This window comes from Dendrobates tinctorius, unplaced genomic scaffold (assembly GCF_039654945.1).
Source record: "Dendrobates tinctorius isolate UK_male_01 unplaced genomic scaffold, ASM3965494v1 ptg000115l, whole genome shotgun sequence".
Lineage (NCBI taxonomy): Eukaryota > Metazoa > Chordata > Amphibia > Anura > Dendrobatidae > Dendrobates > Dendrobates tinctorius.
Window position 1 is genome coordinate 11,505,921 of NW_027361783.1, and position 19,269 is coordinate 11,525,189.

General features: G+C 41.1%; 1 pseudogene; it reads left to right on the plus strand.

Moving 5' to 3' along the window:
* Positions 1-18,269: 18,269 nt before the first annotated feature.
* LOC141101178 (translationally-controlled tumor protein homolog pseudogene) lies at positions 18,270-18,865 on the plus strand (annotated as a pseudogene).
* The last annotated feature ends 404 nt before the right edge of the window (positions 18,866-19,269 follow it).

Here is a 19,269-nt window from a genome sequence, read left to right on the forward strand (position 1 = left end):
TTTGGAGCATTATTTGGGCCCATAAGACAGTGGAGCTTCATCCATGGGGACCAACATATACTGTAGCATTATGTGGAGCTCATCATATACTGTTTCAAACATTATATGGGACCAATGATTTTGTATGGAGAAATAGATGGGCCTCGTCATGAGATGTAAAAAGTGAGGTATTTTTCATTGTACTATACCGCTATTTCTCTGCCGTATCGGAGCATGATGAGTTGTGGTATGTGTTAAAGGGGCGCTCTTTCGCCCAGGGCACATGAAAACCTGCAGCCAGCCCTCCCCCCCACAAATTTAGCCAAATAACCCCCATTTTTCAGTGCGTAACTTGTATTATGAAGTTAATTAAGGTTGACAAGCTTAAGTAAGAAGAATTGATGCTTTTGGCATTCAAATGGGCACTGTAGGTGTGTTTCCTGTCCTCCTCTCACTGCCGACTTTTATTCCCCATTGACTTACATTGGGTTTCGTGACGACCCCGACTTTTCCCTATAATCGGACGATCTTGCTCGACCCGACTTTTGGAAAAGTCGGGTTTCACGAAACGAAACGCGACCCTAAAAAAGCAAAAGTCGCTCAACTCTACTCACCACACATCTAGATAAGCTCCATGGGAGTCTAGTTTCCAAAATGGGATCACTTGTGGGGGGTTTCTACTGTTTAGGCACATCAGGGCTCTGCAAACGCAACATAACGCCTGCAGACCATTTCATCAAAGTCTGCATTCCAAAATGGCACTCCTTCCCTTCCAAGCTCTGCCATGCACCCAAACAGTGGTTCCACCCCACATATGGGGTATCAGCGTGCTCAGGACGAATTTCACAACAACTTCTGGGGTCCTATTTCTCCTGTTACCCTTGTGAAAATAAAAATTTTGGGGGCAAAAATTTCATTTTTATGGGAAAAAAATATAATTTTTTTATTTTCACAGCTCTACGTTATATACTTCTGTGAAGCACTTGGGGGTTTAAAGTGCTCACTACACATTTAGATAAGCTCCTTGGGAGGTCTAGATTCCAAAATGGGGTCACTTGTCGGGGATATCTACTGTTTAGACACATTAGGGGCTCTGCAAATGCAACATGACGCCCTCAGACCATTCCATCAAAGTCTGCATTCCAAAATGACGCTCCTTCCCTTCCGAGCTCTGCCATGCACTCACACAGTGGTTTACTCCGACATATGGGGCATCAGCGTGTTCAGGACAGATTGCACAATAACTTTTGTGGTCCTTTTACCCTTGGGAAATAAAAATTGGGGATGAAAAGATCATTTTTAATTTTACGGCTCTACGTTATAACCTTCTATGAAGCCCTTGAGGGTTCAAAGTGCTCACCACACATTTAGATAAGTTCCTTGGGGGGTCTAGTTTCCATAATGGGGTCACTTATGGGGGGTTTCCACTGTTTAGGTACATCAGGGACTCTCCAAACGCAACATGGCGTCCACTCTCGATTCCAGTCAATTTGACATTCAAAATCTCAAATGATACTCCTTCCCTTCTGAGCACTGCCGTGTGCCTAAAGATTGGTCTTCCTCCACACATAGGGTTTCGGTGTATTCAGGAGAAATTGCACAACAAATATTGTGGTTCATTTTCCCCTGATACCTGACAAAATTTTAAACAATTGTGTCCGAAGGAATATTTTTAGGAAAAAAAGTTAAATGTTCATTTTTCCTTCCACGTTGCTTCAATTCTGGCGAAGTACCTAAAGGGTTAATAAACTTCCTAGATGTGGCTTTGAACACCTTGAGGGGTGCAGTTTTTAGAATGGTGTCACTTTTGGGTATTTTCTGTTATATTGACCAACTCACTTCAAATGTGAGGTGGTCCCTAAAAAAATGGTTTTGTAAATTTTGTGAGAAATCGCTGGTCAACTTTTAACCCTTATAACTTCCTAACAAAGAAAACTGTGTTTCCAATATTGTACTGATGTAAAGTTGCCATGTGGGAAATGTAATTTTTTAACTATTTTGTGTAACATCACTCTCTGATTTAAGGGTACAAAAAATAAAAGTTTGGAAATTGAAAAATTTTCAAAATTTTTGCCAAATTTCCATTATTTCACAAATAAACACAAGTTATATTGTATAAATTTTACCACTTTCATGAAGTACAATATGTCATGAATAGAGTTGAGCGATACCGTCCGATACTTCAAAGTATCGTATCGGATGGTATCGGCCGATCTTTAAAAAAAGTATCGGTATCGCCGATTCCGATACCGGAAGTCCCATTCAAGTCTATGGGACTTCCGGTATCGGAATAAGAAAAACCCTTTCCTGCCCTTGTACAGCCTCTCTGGGGTCTGTACGGGCCTTTCGGGGGGCTGTGCCGGCCTGCCAGGGGGTCTGTGCAGGCTCCGGTGGTCTGTGCCGGCCTGCCGGTGGTCTGTGCAGGCTCCGGGGGGCTGTGCCGGCCTGCCGGGGGGCTGTGCCGGCCTGCCGGGGGGCTGTGCCGGCTCCGGGGGGCTGTGCCGGCCTGCCGGGGGGCTGTGCAGGCTCCGGGGGTCTGTGCAGGCATCGTCCGATGGGACTACAAGTCCCATCTGGCGATGCCTGCTACCATGACAGTGATTGACACATTAGCCAATGATGGGACAGTAGTAGTCCCATCATCCGGCTAATGTGTTAAATGTAAAAAAAAAAAAAAAAAAATTACATGCTACATACATACAACATGCATACTACATACATGCTACATTCATACTACATACTACATACATGCTACATTCATACTACATGCAACATACATACTACATATATACTACATGCATGCTACATACATACTGCATGCTACATACATACTACATACATACTACATACATACTACATGCATCATACATAACACATATATACTACATGCATGCTACATACATACTACATGCTACATACTACATATATACTACATGCATGCTACATACTACATGCTACATACATACTACATATATACTACATGCATGCTACATACATACTGCATGCTACATGCATGCTACATACATACTACATACATACTACATGCTACATACATGCTACATACATACTACATACATACTACATGCTACATACATACTACATATATACTACATACATACTACATGCATGCTACATACATGCTACATACATACCACATACATAACACATATATACTACATGCATGCTACATACATACTACATACATACCATATACATACTACATGCATGCTACATACATACTACATGCATGCTACATACATACTACATGCTACATACATACTACATATATACTACATGCATGCTACATACATACTACATGCTACATACATACTACATATATACTACATGCATGCTACATACATACTACATATATACTACATGCATGCTACATGCATGCTACATACATACCACATATATACTACATACATACTACATACAATACATTCATACAATACATACATAGACATACAGTACATATAACATAGAGTAACATACTTACCAATACTTGTCACATTGTTCCCCGAAGCCATTGTCTTTCCGGAATAAATATTAACATAACAAACCACAAAAATACTCACCCACGATCCGAAGCAGTCCACGAGTGTGTCCCACGACGATCTTGGGTAGAGAACTGCAGCATCAGCTGTTGCTGCCGTTCTCTACTGGCTGCAGGAATCCAATGACGGAAGGTAGGTATCCTTCCGCACTGTATTCCTCCGCCACTTAAAAAAAAAAAAAAGTCCCTAGTCTCACTTTATGCCATTGCTGTGTGGGAAATTCCCACACAGCAATGGCATAAAGTGAGACTAGGGACTTTTTTTTTTTTAAGTGGCGGAGGAATACAGTGCGGAAGGATACCTACCTTCCGTCATTGGATTCCTGCAGCCCGTAGAGAACGGCAGCATCATCTGATGCTGCAGTTCTCTACCCAAGATCGTCGTGGGACACACTCGTGGACTGCTTCGGATCGTGGGTGAGTATTTTTGTGGTTTGTTATGTTAATATTTATTCCGGAAAGACAATGGCTTCGGGGAACAATGTGACAAGTATTGGTAAGTATGTTACTCTATGTTATATGTACTGTATGTCTATGTATGTATTGTATGTATGTAGTATATATGTGGTATGTATGTAGCATGCATGTAGTATATATGTAGCATGTATGTAGTATGTATGTGGTATGTATGTAGCATGTAGTATGTATGTAGCATGCATGTAGTATGTATGTGGTATGTATGTAGCATGTAGTATGTATGTAGCATGCATGTAGTATGTATGTAGTATGTATGTAGTATGTATGTAGCATGCAGTATGTATGTAGCATGTATGTAGTATATATGTAGTATGTATGTAGCATGCATGTAGTATATATGTAGCATGTATGTAGTATGTATGTAGCATGCATGTAGTATATATGTAGTATGTATGTAGCATGCATGTAGTATATATGTAGCATGTATGTAGTATGTATGTGGTATGTATGTAGCATGTAGTATGTATGTAGCATGCATGTAGTATGTATGTGGTATGTATGTAGCATGTAGTATGTATGTAGCATGCATGTAGTATGTATGTAGTATGTATGTAGTATGTATGTAGCATGCAGTATGTATGTAGCATGTATGTAGTATGTATGTAGTATATATGTAGTATGTATGTAGTATGTATGTAGCATGCATGTAGTATGTATGTAGCATGTAGTATGTATGTAGCATGCATGTAGTATGTATGTAGCATGCATGTAGTATGTATGTAGTATGTATGTAGTATGTATGTAGCATGTAGTATGTATGTAGCATGCATGTAGTATGTATGTAGTATATATGTAGTATGTATGTAGTATTTTTTTTTTTTTTTTTTTAACATTTAACACATTAGCCGGATGATGGGACTACTACTGTCCCATCATTGGCTAATGTGTCAATCACTGTCATGGTAGCAGGCATCGCCCGATGGGACTTGTAGTCCCATCGGACGATGCTTGCACAGACCCCCGGACATCAGCACAGCCCCCCGGCAGGCCGGCACAGCCCCCCGGCAGGCCGGTACAGACCCCCACAGGGTGCACAGCCCCCCGGCAGGCCGGCACAGCCCCCCGGCAGGCCGGCAGAGACCCCGGGCAGTCCACACAGCCCCCCGGCAGGCCGGCACAGCCCCCCGGCAGGCCGGCAGAGACCCCCGGAAGGCCCGAAATGACGGCGCATCATGATGCGCACACACCGCGCATCATGATGACGTCAGGCCGTCAATCAACTGAACTTCCGATTCCGATGCCGAATTCCGATATTGAAAAAATATCGGAAGTCGGTATCGGAATTCCGATACAGCAAGTATCGGCCGATACCCGATACTTGCGGTATCGGAATGCTCAACACTAGTCATGAAAAAACATTCTCAGAATCAGCAGGATCCGTTGAAGCGTTCCTGATTTATAACCACATAAAGTGACAGTGGTCCGATTTCAAAATTAAGGCCTGGTCATTAACCTACAAAGTGGCTTCATCCTTAAGGGGTTAAAAGATATCATAGTTTATATATAAGTAATGAAAATGTGTGATTTTTAATTTCCAAAAACAACCACATTAAAATGCTACAGCAAATTATAAAAAATACACGCATAAAAAATACATCTCTTACAGTACAAACTTTAACTTTGATAAGAAATCATGCATCTGCTGGTATGTGTGACAATAACCCTTACAGCTTGTGCCAAAGTGAAAAATAGCTGAGTATGGAACATCCTATGTCTCACTAGAGAGCAACAATTCAAGCAACATCTGTACTACACGTTATAACCAAACCTTTTGGAAGGAATTCTTTTATATTTCTAGGAGGATTTAGAGGTTTATAAAGGAAATTTAAGAATATATTATATTACTTGACAAATTAAAATTTTGACTACAAATCATTGGATGCTGTTTATATGTATTCAACATAGATTGTGTGTAATGTTTATTGTCTATTATGTGTCCTACATTTAAATCTCAAATATATTTAGGCATTAAAATGAAGCACTGAGAATATTTGGAGTATGATATTTCCAAAAACACCAGATGCACAAATTTAGCTAGCATTACCTAAAACACTGTTTGACAAAGCAAATAATTAAATTGTACTTTCAGTGATCTGTAATAAACAACAATTAACATGTACGAACTTTAACATTAGTGTACAACTTGCAATTTCCATTTTAGCTTCACAGAATGATGTCTATGTGTTCAAATGGCCCCCATGATAATAATATATTCTGTTTTTAATCATATTTTGTGTTGCAGGAAATGAGGCTTGCAATTTTCCCACGTGCTTACCAAATTACTCTAACACACTAATTCGCAACCCCCAAGTTAAGAAATTCAGCACAATGTACATTAACAGGCTGCTTATGCTCTCTCTATATACCAGAAGGTAAGTTAATATGCACTTCAATTATATCCAGTTTGTGCATTTATGGCACCCTGTGGGTAGCTGTAAAAAGGCTATAAATGGGCTTACCCTGCTTTTTAATGCTCCAGTAAATTACAGTACAAAAAAATAGGACGAGGGATATAGGCAGGGAGACTATATCAGTTTAACAAGGGAATCAATAAAAGCCAAATTGCCTTCATAGATGTCAAGTACTAAATCACGTATACAGTATAATATTTGCACACTTCTTTATTTCATTTTCTCCTTTTTTATAACTCTGAAGAGCAATCTCATGTGTGTCATGAATGATCTGAAACACAGAACCTTTAGCAAAGAAGAGAATTGATGACTCTTTCCAAATGTTTGGGATTTAAAATCAAACAAAACTAATAATGAAATCCCTGGAAAGTACTAAATATGAGGTAACCTACCAGAATATTAATATAATAGATAATAGTAGAGGTAAAAAGTGGTATTCCTTTTATTATGAATAATAAATTAAAGCAGATGACGTACATAGCTTTTTTATGAATTAGGCCTCTTTCACACTTCAGTTTTTTACAATCAGTCACAATCCGCCAGGTTTTGAAAAAAACGGATCCGCAATTTTCTTTTGAGGATCCGTTTTTTTCCCCAGTGACTTCCATTATTGGCAGATTGTGACGGATTGCCGATCGTTGCATCCGTTTTTTTGCAGATCTGCCAAAAGTTGCTGTCCGTCACCATCCTCAAAGATTTCAAAACGGAGCTTGCAACGTTTTTTTCTCTGGCGGATCCTCCAGACACTCATTCAACCCGAAATTCTTTCTGGGTGCCGGAAAAAAAAATCTCTCTCTCTCTCTCTCTCCCCTTTTCCAGGCTGCGATTCCTTTCAAATTCTTCATTTGTCGGATCCGTCAAAAAAACGGACAGGTGGCATCCGTTGTCATCAGTACTAAAACGGATCCGCCATCCGTCCTATTGGCGGATTTTGACTGATGCAAAAAACTGAAGTGTGAAAGAGGCCTTAATTTAATTTGTGTACATTTTACCCCTTAAAGTCAAATGACAGACATAGTCCACCATTGGACGCTTCCCCCTGTTTGGTGCGGGCTCCGGCAATAAGCCCACACCTTTTCTGGCACATGACAGCTGATCTGTACAGCTGACATGTGCCCAGAACAGCCGCAGGTGGAATCGCGATTCCCCCTCGGCTGTTGACATGTTAAATGCTGCTGTTGAACTCCCATCAGTGCCCATGTCACATGACAGCGGTTCGCCGATGGGTTGGCATGACAACCCGGCGTCAGAAGAAGACTCCTGTGGTTGTCATTGCTGGATCGCTTTGAGCACCGCCTAGTGGTCAGTGCTCATAGCAAGTGAACATCCCGAAAAATGGAGACACTACGGGTCTCAGAAAATGGCAACTTTTGTTTTTCAAACTTTGAAATTTTTTTCAACACTTAGGTAAAAAAGAACCTAGACATATTTGGTGTCTATGAACTTGTAATGACCTGGAGAATCATAATGGCAGGTCAGTTTTAGCATTTAGTAAACCTAGTAAAAAAGCCAAACAAAAAAACAGTGTGGGATTGCACGTTTTTTGCAATTTCACCACACTTGGATTTTTTTTACCATTTCCTATTACATTACATGGTAAAACCAATGGTATCATTCAAAAGTACAACTTGTCCCGCAAAGAAGAAGCACTCACATGGCCATTTTGACCAAAAAAATAAAAAAGTTATGGCTCTGGGAAGAAGGGGAGCAAAAAATGAAAATGCAAAACCAAAAATACCCCTGGTCATTAAGGGGTTAAATTTCCAAGGTTCTTGACCATAACAGCCTGAGCTCACATTGCAGAGTTATTACATTTTTTCTGCACAGATTTGTCACAAAACCTGAAGGGTTTCCTGATGCCAGAAAAGTGTGTCACGCTAGTGGTTTGTGGTCTCACTGCACCACTGGCCAGGCTTATATTGGAGGGGCACAACTAAGCAGCTACCTGGTCTTCACAAGAGCCTCTGATGTTAAGGTTAAACTTGAGTTGCAGGTAGCCTCAGCTTACCACTCAAGGGCAGTCCTTGGTACTGCAGCATGGACTTCCAGTATCAGGCAGGACAGGAACAGGTTCACTGGCGGTATGGACAGTGGTGCTGGATTAGAGGGAACAGTTATTGGTTTGGGCAAAATGACTAATACAGATAGAACATGTTCCTGTACAAGATTAAGTTCAGCACAGCAGGTTCAGGATAACAGGATAAACTCTGGTACATGGTAGCAGAAAGGGTTCAGGAACAGGAACCTGACAACAAACTAGTGTGTACAACACTAACTAGGTATTGAAGTTGCTCGGGCACTTCCCTATAAGCTGGGGGAATTTCTGGACTGTGCGTGTGCACACTCTATGCTTCTTGAAAGGGGCAGTGCACACACTCTAGAAATGCCCCCCTAGCTAAGTGCACTGCCATGAGACCTGCGCAAGGTGCACAGGAGCAGGAAGCTGAGAGTTGTGGTAGGGAATAAAGCAGAGGATGTCGCAGAATGATTGTATTGCTAAAGGAAAGAAGGTTTATTATCATAGATGGTGATTCTTTGTTATAAGAGCAATGAGACCATGGAACTCTCTGCCATATGATATTGCAACATTTGAGTCAGTAAAATATTCAGGAAGGGCCTGGATGCCTTTCAGATTACATGTTATGGGTTCTAGATTCTACGATGGGACATTATTCAGGTTAAGTGGTCTGATTGCCATATGTGGAGTCGGGAAGGAGTGTTTACCTACTTTTGGAGTGGGGAGCGGTAATTGCATCGCGGAAAAATACGCAGCATGCTCATTCTCTGTGCAGAATCGCAGGAAAATCTGCACACATAGGAATGCATGCTGTGCCCACCATGTGAAAAGTAAGCAGAACATTTGTGGATGGTACCCACAGTCTGGGGGAGAGGAGATTCTCCTCCAGGCTCTGGGTACCATATCCCTGTAAAAAATAGAATTCAAATAAAAAAATTGTCATATTCTCACCTTCCGATGTCCCTCGCAGCATCACCAGGCCTCAGCAATGCTCCTGACAGGTCCCCTTCCCAGTGATGCATTGCAACAATGACCTTTAATGATGTCGCGGTCTCACGATACCGTCATCAAAGGTCATTGTCGCAATGCATCACTGGGAAAGTGACCTGTCGGGAGCATCACGATGATCGGGAACTCTGCACGGGACGTCAGAAGGTGAGAAAAACATGATTTTTATTTTTTAATTATTTTTAACATTAGATCTTTTTACTACTGATGTTGCATAGGCAGCCTCAATAGTAAAAAGTTGGTCACACTCGTCAAACACTATGTTTGAAGAGTGTGACCAACCTGTCAATCAGTTTTTCAAGCGATGCTATAGATCGCTTGGAAAATGCTAGCATTCTGCAAGCTAATTACGCTTGCAAATCACTAGTTTTTCTGTGGGAATTAGGCAGGAATTAAAATGCGATTTTCTCGCATATTTCCTACGGAATGGAATTCCGGAATTCCCGCAGAAATTTCCGCGGCAATTCCACAATGTGTACACATAGCCAGAACAGAAGTTTTAATTGGTATGAAATAATTTTGTGGTATTAAATCTGGAGGCCATCTTAAAAAGGGTCTTAAAGTAGTATTGCATCATATAGTCTGAAAAATACCATAAAATCAAATCAAAGGTAATTTCTATGGGAAATAACATTATTTTAGCAGAACTTTTTACATTTTGAGAACAATATAGTCTCCCATAGTCAGCCTGCAATGTTTAATAAAGCTACACTAGAGTCTCCAATATATGAGTCTTTTACTTCAATGTGTAATAGTCTGTCTTTATAACATATTGTTTTACAAGACATTTTGATGCATCTCTAATTAACCTTTTTAATTCTTCAAAAGCATTTGGGACTTAAATATTATGCTCTCCAGTGCATTTAACAAATGTGTGAATAACACACCAACAAGGAATACAAAGTACGTTATGCTGCAATGTAATAAGGGCAGATATTCTGTTAGCATAATGGCACTCAAATTTGTTAAGCAAAAAATAGCCTTTTTTAAATAAAAATTTACTTATAAGACTATGATTGTTATTTTCTCCCATTATTGTTAGTAATGGTACTTATAATCCCATACCAACAGGAAACTAATACACTGTTTACATGCACTATTTTTGCACAAGAACCCTTACTTGTTTGTGTTTGACCTTTCAGTTATAGACTTGCATGGATCCTTGGTTATGTCTGCAGTTAAGACTTGAATACCTCTCTTTCTATTTTTAGGATACCAAGTAGAGATTTTTCTTATTCTCTATGTGTGCCTACCTTTTTAGTATCTCGTCTTTGTCATGTGTCTAGTAATTAACCAGGTCATAGAAAGCTGAATAAAGCTGAATAAAACTAAATAAAGTGATACATTGATCTATGCAATCAGATGTCTTATTCCAGAGAAATCAGCATTTTTCTTATAAGTACCGTATATACTCGTGTATAAGCCGACCCACGTATAAGCCGACTCCCCGAAATTTTGCCATAAAAAACAGGGAAAACTTATTGACTCATGTATAAGCCGAGAGTGGTGCTGCACAAGGGTTAATGGTGGTCCAAAAAGATGCTCCATAGATAAATACCCCCATAAAATGCTGCAAAAGGGTTAATGTTGGCCCAACAAGATGCTCCAAGGATAAATACCCCCATATATTGCTGAACAAGGGTTAATGGTATCCCAAGTAGATGCTCCATACATAAAATACCCCCCACATGCTGCACAATGGTTAATGGTGGCGCAAGTAGAAGCTCCATACATAAATACCCCCCATATGCTGCACAAGGGTTAATGGTGGCTCAAGTAGAAGCTCCATACATAAATACCCCCCATATGATGCACAGAGGTTAATGGTGGCCCAAGTAGAAGCTCCATACATAAATACCCCCCATATGCTGCACAAGGGTTAATGGTGGCCCAAGATGCTCCTTACATAAATACCCCCCATATGATGCACAGGGGTTAATGGTCACCCAAGATGCTCCATACATAAATACCCCCCATATTCTGCACGAGGGTTAATGGTGGTCCAAGATGCTCCATACATAAATAACCCCCATATGCTGCTGCCGCTGCTGCTATAAAAGAAAACCAAAAAGACATACTCACCTCTCCATCACTGTAGCTGCTGGCTCAGGCCCCCGGCACTGGCTATATTTACTGTTTCCGGTTCCATCGCTGTTTCCCGGGTCTAGTGCAGTGATGTTAGGAGAGGGCGCGCACTGACTATGTCACTGCCCCCTCCGCTAAATGTCACAGCCCGAGGACCCGGAGACAGTGATGGAACGGGGAGCGGTAAGTATTGCTCTGCTCCCCCGTCATACTCACCAGCCCCCTCCTGGGGCCCGGTTTCTAGTCTTCAGCCCCTGCTGCTTCCAGCATGATGTCGGCATCCCAGGCTGTTCCTGTATTCAGCGGTCACATGGTACTGCTCATTAAATATGCGCATATTCATGAGTTTAATGAGCGGTACGATGTGACCGCTGAATGCAGGAACAGCTGGGACACTGAGATCATGGGGAAGCAGGGGGCTGCAAAGACCATGCCAGGAGGGGGAGTATGGTCTCTGACACCCCCCACTCCCCCTCCCCCACCAATCCCCATATAAGACTTGTGTATAAGCCGAGAGGGGGACTTTCAGCCCAAAGAAAAGGGCTGAAAATTTCGGCTTATACACGAGTATATACGGTAAATGAGGTGTTCAAAACCGTGAGCTGGACGCTGATCTGCTTGAGAATCTGCCTTCAAAGATTATTTTTAATAAAGCATTTCCAGTGTGAGACATGTAAGGCCTGTTTCACACTTCCGTCTTTGACCATCAGTCAAAATCCGCCGTTTTTGCAAAAAAAGGATCCGCCATTTTTTTTAGCGGATCCATTTTTTTCCCCATTGATTTGCATTACCGGCGGATCTTGATGGATGGCCATCCGTTGGATCCTTTTTTTTCCGGAACCGTCAATTTTTTTGCATCCGCCGAGATGCCTGGATGGACCATGCAATGTTTTTTGTGCTGCAGGATCTGCATTTTTATAGTGCGCATGCCCGGAGGAATGAAGTCAGGCGCAAATTTAACCCTGAAATCATTTCTGGCGGCCAGAAAAAAAATTCTCTCTCTCTCTCTCCTTCCCGGGCAGCGGTTCCTTTAAAATTCTTCATTCGGCAGATCCGTCAAAAAAACGGTCCGGTGGCATCCGTTCACATCAGTAAGCAACGGATCCGCTTTCCGCCAATTTGGCGGATTTTAACTGACACAAAAAAACTGATGTGTGAAACAGACCTAACTAACAGAACAGTAGAACTGAAATTTGTCTCCTTAAAAAGCACATTTGCCGCAGCTCTACAGCTCTGCTATGTATATTGCAACAATATTGCAACACTGGCTGCCTGTGAGATGGAAGCTGAAGCTGAGAGGAACCTGCAGGTGTGTTTAATGCTATCCTGAATCAGAAATAATCACACGGAGCTCAGCAGTGAGATTGGGAGAGCAGAGTGAAGCCATTACATTTCTCACACTGGTAGCATTAATGTCATGTCCTAATTATGAGACACTATATTGGTCAGAATACTTTATTGAACATTTCAGGTCAGTGCCCAGTGTCCCAAAATAGATCTTCAAATTATTCAATTCCTTCCCTACTGGTGAGAAAAATATAAACCTTGATAGTGTTTACCATCCTAAAATGGATAGTATAGGTTAGCACCTTCAATAAGACACTTAATCAACATCCCAACAATTCCAATTGGGGCTACTGAACTAATTGGCAACACCGTAGTCAGTGCACTGTAGCCCTGTGTATAAGTTCTCACTATAGGGCTCGATTAAAACACCTTAATTCCCTATCTCAATGCATTCATTCTATTGGAATAACGAATGAGATATACAGTATATAGTAGATTAAAAATATTGCTTAGCTACCTGGGACATGTTGTTAATGTGTGCAAATTGCACGTAGTGATTGAAAATCCTTTAGGATGCGATATCCCCAACAATCCTCCTAAAGACATTACTCCATATCCCGCCAATTGATTTGGAATTCAATTTTTCTATGTTCCTAACTGGGACATAGTTTTTTAAACACTAGAATTCTGCAAACTGAATATCCTATAGAAGCGCTATCCCCAACCATCTTCCATGTTACTCCATATACAGTATGCCACTGATCATGATAGAATTCAATTGATCTATGGTTCTTACTGGGACATATACATAATATCCTGAAACTGATCAAGGCTGTTGAACATCGTTTAGACAATTTTATCTCCAAGCACTCCCTTCAGTATGTTGCTCCATACATCTCATCAACTAATGGCAATTCAATCAATCTATGGTCCTAATCAGAACATAATTTTATATACTCCGATAAGTAGATACTTTGGAATATCCTCACAAGGGCACTTATTCCGGACATCTTTCTTAGAATGTTAACCACTGTCTATGCTGAATGTAGTACAATTGGAGTGTTACTAAATAAATTCATAGTCCCATTGTAAACCTCGTACTGGCTGTGCATGACAGCTGCATAGAAATACATTGCATGGTCAGGTCAGGAGATACTGTATGATGGGCCAGTCCATGCACTGTAATGTGATCATCGCACGAGTTATATGGCAGTCTGTCTCTGCCCTAATAAGTCCTATTATTTCCATCAAGGACATGGATACCAATTGTCCCTTTTTTGTCTCTGGACTGTGAGGACATAATAATTTAATGTCTCTCATCTTCTATGCAGATTGCCATCCTCAAACTTTTGCTAGTGGATATGGCTCCTTGCCCTCAGCTAGCATAAATTATACCTTGGTAAGTTTTGCCTTTTTTTTCCTTTGCTTCTTGAAAAAGGAAAAGTTTACCCACTTAAAATACTAATTACACAGGTCTGCAAAAATAAAATTTCAAGAGCTGTTTTGGTTATTCCACATAATCTTCATGTCTTTTGGTGCAGTGAATCTGAAAATGACCTCCGTTTTGTCATAGGATATCATGTGTACTGACAATTTAGGTAACTATGTTAAATAAGGCAATACCAAGAAATACATGAAAATAGACTTATAAAATTAATTTTTTTATTACTAATTTTTCATAAAAATCCTTTTTGAACTGAAATGAGCTCAACTAAAATCAATTTTTTTTAGCTGTGAGGCTCCTCTTGTTACATTTATGCTTGTAAGTAGCCTCTGGAATGTCTCTCTGAAGCATCCAACAGTAGGCTGCCATCATTGTAATGTTCAATTTTCCCTGGTATATTCTTTCCATCTCATTAGTGTCCTAGTAATAATAATAATCTTTATTTATATAGCGCCAACATATTCCACAGCGCTTTACAGTTTAACAGTTTCAAAACACAAGTCATAAGTAATAACGTTAACAATACATTAATTAAAGCAAAATAAGACAACCCTGCTTGTGAGAGCTTACAATCTACAATGAGGTGGGGGAGATACAAAGTACAGGTGTGTATTTACAATGGTGTATTTACAATGATGGTCCAGCCATCTTGAGGGAGTGAGGGATGGATGGAGATAGTGAATGCACACTTACACATAGAATGATTTGATTAGTGAACATGATAGGCCACTCTGAACAAATGTGCTTTGAGGGAGCGCCTGAAACTACGCAAATTGTGGATGTCCTATTTTCTTGGGATAGAGCATTCCAAAGGATTGGCGCAGCGCGGGAGAAGTCTTGGAGTCCGGAGTGGAAGGTACAGATTAGTGCAGAGGTTAGTCGAAAGTTGTTTGCAGAGCGCAGCGGTTGGTTAGGCCGATAGACAGAAATGAGGGAGGAGATGTAGGGGGGTGCTGCACTGTGGAGAGCTTTGTGGGTGAGAACAAGTACTTTGAATTGGATCCTATAATGAATGGGCAGCCAATGTAAGGACTGGTGAAGAGTGGATGTGTCTGAGTACCGATTAGCCAGATAGATGACCCTGGCTGCTGCATTAAGTATGGACTGGAGAGGGTATAGCTGAGCAACGGGGAAGCCAATTAATAGAGCGTTGCAGTAATCCAGGCGGGAGTGGATCAATGCTACAGTGAGGGTTTTTGTTGTTTCCATGGTGAGAAAAGGGCAGATTTTACAGATGTTCTTTAGGTGCAAGTGGCAAGAGTGGGCAAGAGATTGTATATGGGATATGAAGGAGAGATTGGTGTCAACCATAACACCCAGACAATGTGCCTGCTGCTGGGGTGTTATTGTGGTGCCACCAACGGAAAGGGAAATGTCAGATTTAGGGAGGTTAGTAGACGGCGGGAGCAGAAGAAGTTCAGTTTTGGAGAGGTTGAGTTTCAGATAAAGAGCGATGATGTTGGAGACTGCGGACAGACAGTCACTGGCGTTCTGTAGTACAGCGGGGGTAAGGTCAGGGAATGACGTATATCGTTGTGTGTCATCAGCATAAAGATGATACTGAAAGCCAAATCTTCTGATGGTCTGTCCAATTGGGGCTGTGTAGAGAGAGAAGAGAAAGGGGCCAAGGACTGAGCCCTGAGGTACCCCGACAGCGAGAGGAAGAGGAGATGATGTGGAACCAGAGAACAAAACACTGAAGGAGCGGTCAGAAAGATAGGAAGAGAACCAGGAGTGAGCAGTGTCCTTAATGCCTAGTGACTGGAGCCTAGAGAGTAGGAGATGGTGGTCAACAGTGTCAAAAGCTGCAGATAGGTCGAGAAGAATGAGCAGAGAGTGGTCATCATTATGTTTTGCTGTCAGAAGGTCATTGGTCACTTTGATGAGTGCAGTTTCAGTCAAATGTATGGGGGGGGAAGCCGGACTGGGAAGGGTCCAAAAGTTTATAGATGAAGGGGAGATTGGAGACTGGTCTGTAGTTGCTTGTGCAGGATGGGTCGAGAGCGGGTTTCTTTAGTAATGGAGTAATGATGGCGTGTTTGAAGGCGGATGGGAAAATGCCCGAGGAGAGGGAGAGATTAAAGATTGCAGTTAGGTGAGTTGTGACGACTGGAGAGAGAGATTAGAGGAGATGTGAGGGAATGGGGTAGGTAGTGCATGTGGCCGGACGAGAGGAAGAGAGGAGTCTGGAGACCTTCTTCTGTGATGGGATCAAATGTGGAAAGTGAGCCAGGGGAGATGCAGGAAGGGATGGGAGTCACAGCACTTGGTGATTGGGAGCAGATTTCCTGACAGATATTATCTATTTTTTCTGTAAAGTGGGAGGCCAGGTCATCAGCACAAATGTCTGTGATCGTGTCTTGTGCTTTCGGCCTGAAGAGGGAGTGAAAGGTGTCAAAGAGTTTCTTGGGGTTGTTGGCTAGTGAGGAGATCCGGGTGGTCAAGTAGGTCTGTTTGGCGAGGTGAAGGGCAGCGATATAGGTTCTTAACATAAATTTGAAGTGGATGAAGTCTTCTGGTGTGCGGGTTTTTCTCCATAGGCATTCAGCACTCCGAGAGCATCGCAGGAGAAGTTGAGTTTACGATGTGAGCCAGGGCTGTTTTACTCTGTGCTTGGAGGTTCTGAGAGTGAGGGGAGCTACTTGGTCAAGGGTGCTTCTGAGAGTGTCGTTGTAGTGATGAACAGCCAGATCAGGACAGGAAAAAGAGGAGATTGGGGACAGTGATGAGTATAGGGAGTCTGAAAGAATGGCTTGTAGAATCTTTCACCTAGTTTTTCACTCACAGCTCCCAAATTTTCTGGAAAGTAGTCAAGGTGGGAATGGAGGAAATGCACTTTCAAACTCATCAGGCAACCTAAAGCTTGAAATGCTTCCAACATTTGTCTGATGATCTTTTTGTAGTCAGGATCTTTTTTATTGCCTAATAAATTCTCTACGACCTCTTTAAATGCAATCCACCTTTCATTTTGAGGATCCATCATGGTATTAACAAACTCTATCAGCTATAAACCTTCTAATATCTGGTCCAACGAGCACATCTTCATTCAATTTTGCCTCTGAGAGGCTTGTAAACTTGATGACCAAGTATTTGAAGCATCCCCCATCACTTGGAAGTGATTTTATGAATTGCTTCATCAAGTCCAATTTTATGTGGAGAAGAACTTTATAGGGACATACAAATGTTTCTCAGAGGACATTTTATTCACCGACTGTCAGCAACCTCGGCTGCTAACGCTTCTTTGTCCAGTGATTTTGTTGGTATCGACTGCCTCACAGACACAGAAAACAAGGGTATTTGGTATTCCCAGAGAAGTAAAAAAAAAACATAGTCAGCTTACCGGTCTGCTTATTCCCCATTCATGATGAATAAGACTTTATTAAGTTGAAATGCGCAGATCTTCTCCTCTGGTGTGTATATGTATTTGCTGTATTAAGAATTCTACATGAATTTTTCATTCTTTTTGTAGTTGTCCAATAAAATTGTTTCATTTTTAGCCACTTCACCTTGAGATGGATTTTTTTTCTTGTGTTCTAATATTTGGTGTACCCAGCTTGTTGCATTAGCAGTATGCACAAGACCTTCAAATCCCCGCACACATGAAGAACTAATTCCAAGTTCTTGTAGGTTTTATTCAAGTGTACAAAATGGCCTACAGTGATGGAAATGTAAAAACTGCTGTTGTGGAGTAACACAGATTTGAGACTTCTTTTGAATCATATTGGATTTTGAACTGACCCATTAAACCTTCGACATCTTTGCAATAAACCAGCTTATCTTCATGGGCAAAGTAATGAACAAACTCCTTTTCATGATGTCAGAACCATGAAAAAGACACTCCTGGTAACATTAAATTCCTGCTTTTGAGCCTTGATCCGAGTAACTCATTGGAATCTTTGGGAACATTCAAGTCTCTTACTAAATCCTTAATCTCCTCCTGGGAAAAAAATTTGGTTTTGTACAGTATCATTTTCAAAGTCAGAACTTGATTCATCATCTGGTTCAGGTATGATTCCACCTTCATTGGAGACCTCTCTGGGACTCCAGCGCCAAGCCCTCTGCCACCATGATTATTTACAAGGATATTCTCACCGGAGATGAAATGTTCTCTGACATCTATGTGGTCAAAGAAAGTCCTGATGGGCTGTGTCTTGAGGTTGATGGAAAGATGGTCATCAGAATTGAAGGTCAGATTGATGATGCCCTAATTGGTGGCAATGCGTCTGCAGAGTGTCTGGATGACGTATCAGAAACATCAACAGTCCGTGGGGTTGATATCGTATTAAATCACAAACTTCAGGAAACTGGTTTCACCAAGGAGTCATACAAACAGCATATTAAAGACTATATGAAAGCCATCAAAGGAAAACTTGAGGAAAGTAATCCAAACAGAGTAAAGCCTTTTATGACTTGTGCTGCAGGAAAAATCAAAGAAATTCTTGGAAACTTCAAAAATTATCAGTTTTTTACTATAATTATGAATCCAGATGGAAACTATGAATCCAGATGGAATGGTCGCTCTCCTAGATTTCATTGGAGTTAGGTATCTCTTCCATGGGTACTGGTATATTTGTGCCATGGGGGATGGGCCAAATTGCTGAGTGAAGATTGGGGTATGAAATGGAATGCTTCTGTTTGGAAAGCTTTTATCTTACCCGTGAACCAATTTTAGAGGTCACTTTATAAGGTGCCCAAACTTTATCTTGATCCCCAAGTTTTAGTCTGAAGTATGTGAAGAATGCATTTTTCACAAAGTCTGTAATATTCAGCTGTTGATTCAACACTGTATATTCAACACAAATGAAACAGAAACACTTCTGCAAAGCCATAAAGCTAATTTGTAGAAACACGGTGGATGAATGAAATTCCATTGCAATTTTCTTGAAAGCATAAGGATCTTTCATTATTGTCACGACTCACGATCCATTTTTGGATCTGTGTCAGAGTCTGGAATTTCGTATATAAAACTTTTTCCTTCATGGTCCTTGGGCATTAATATGGGTTT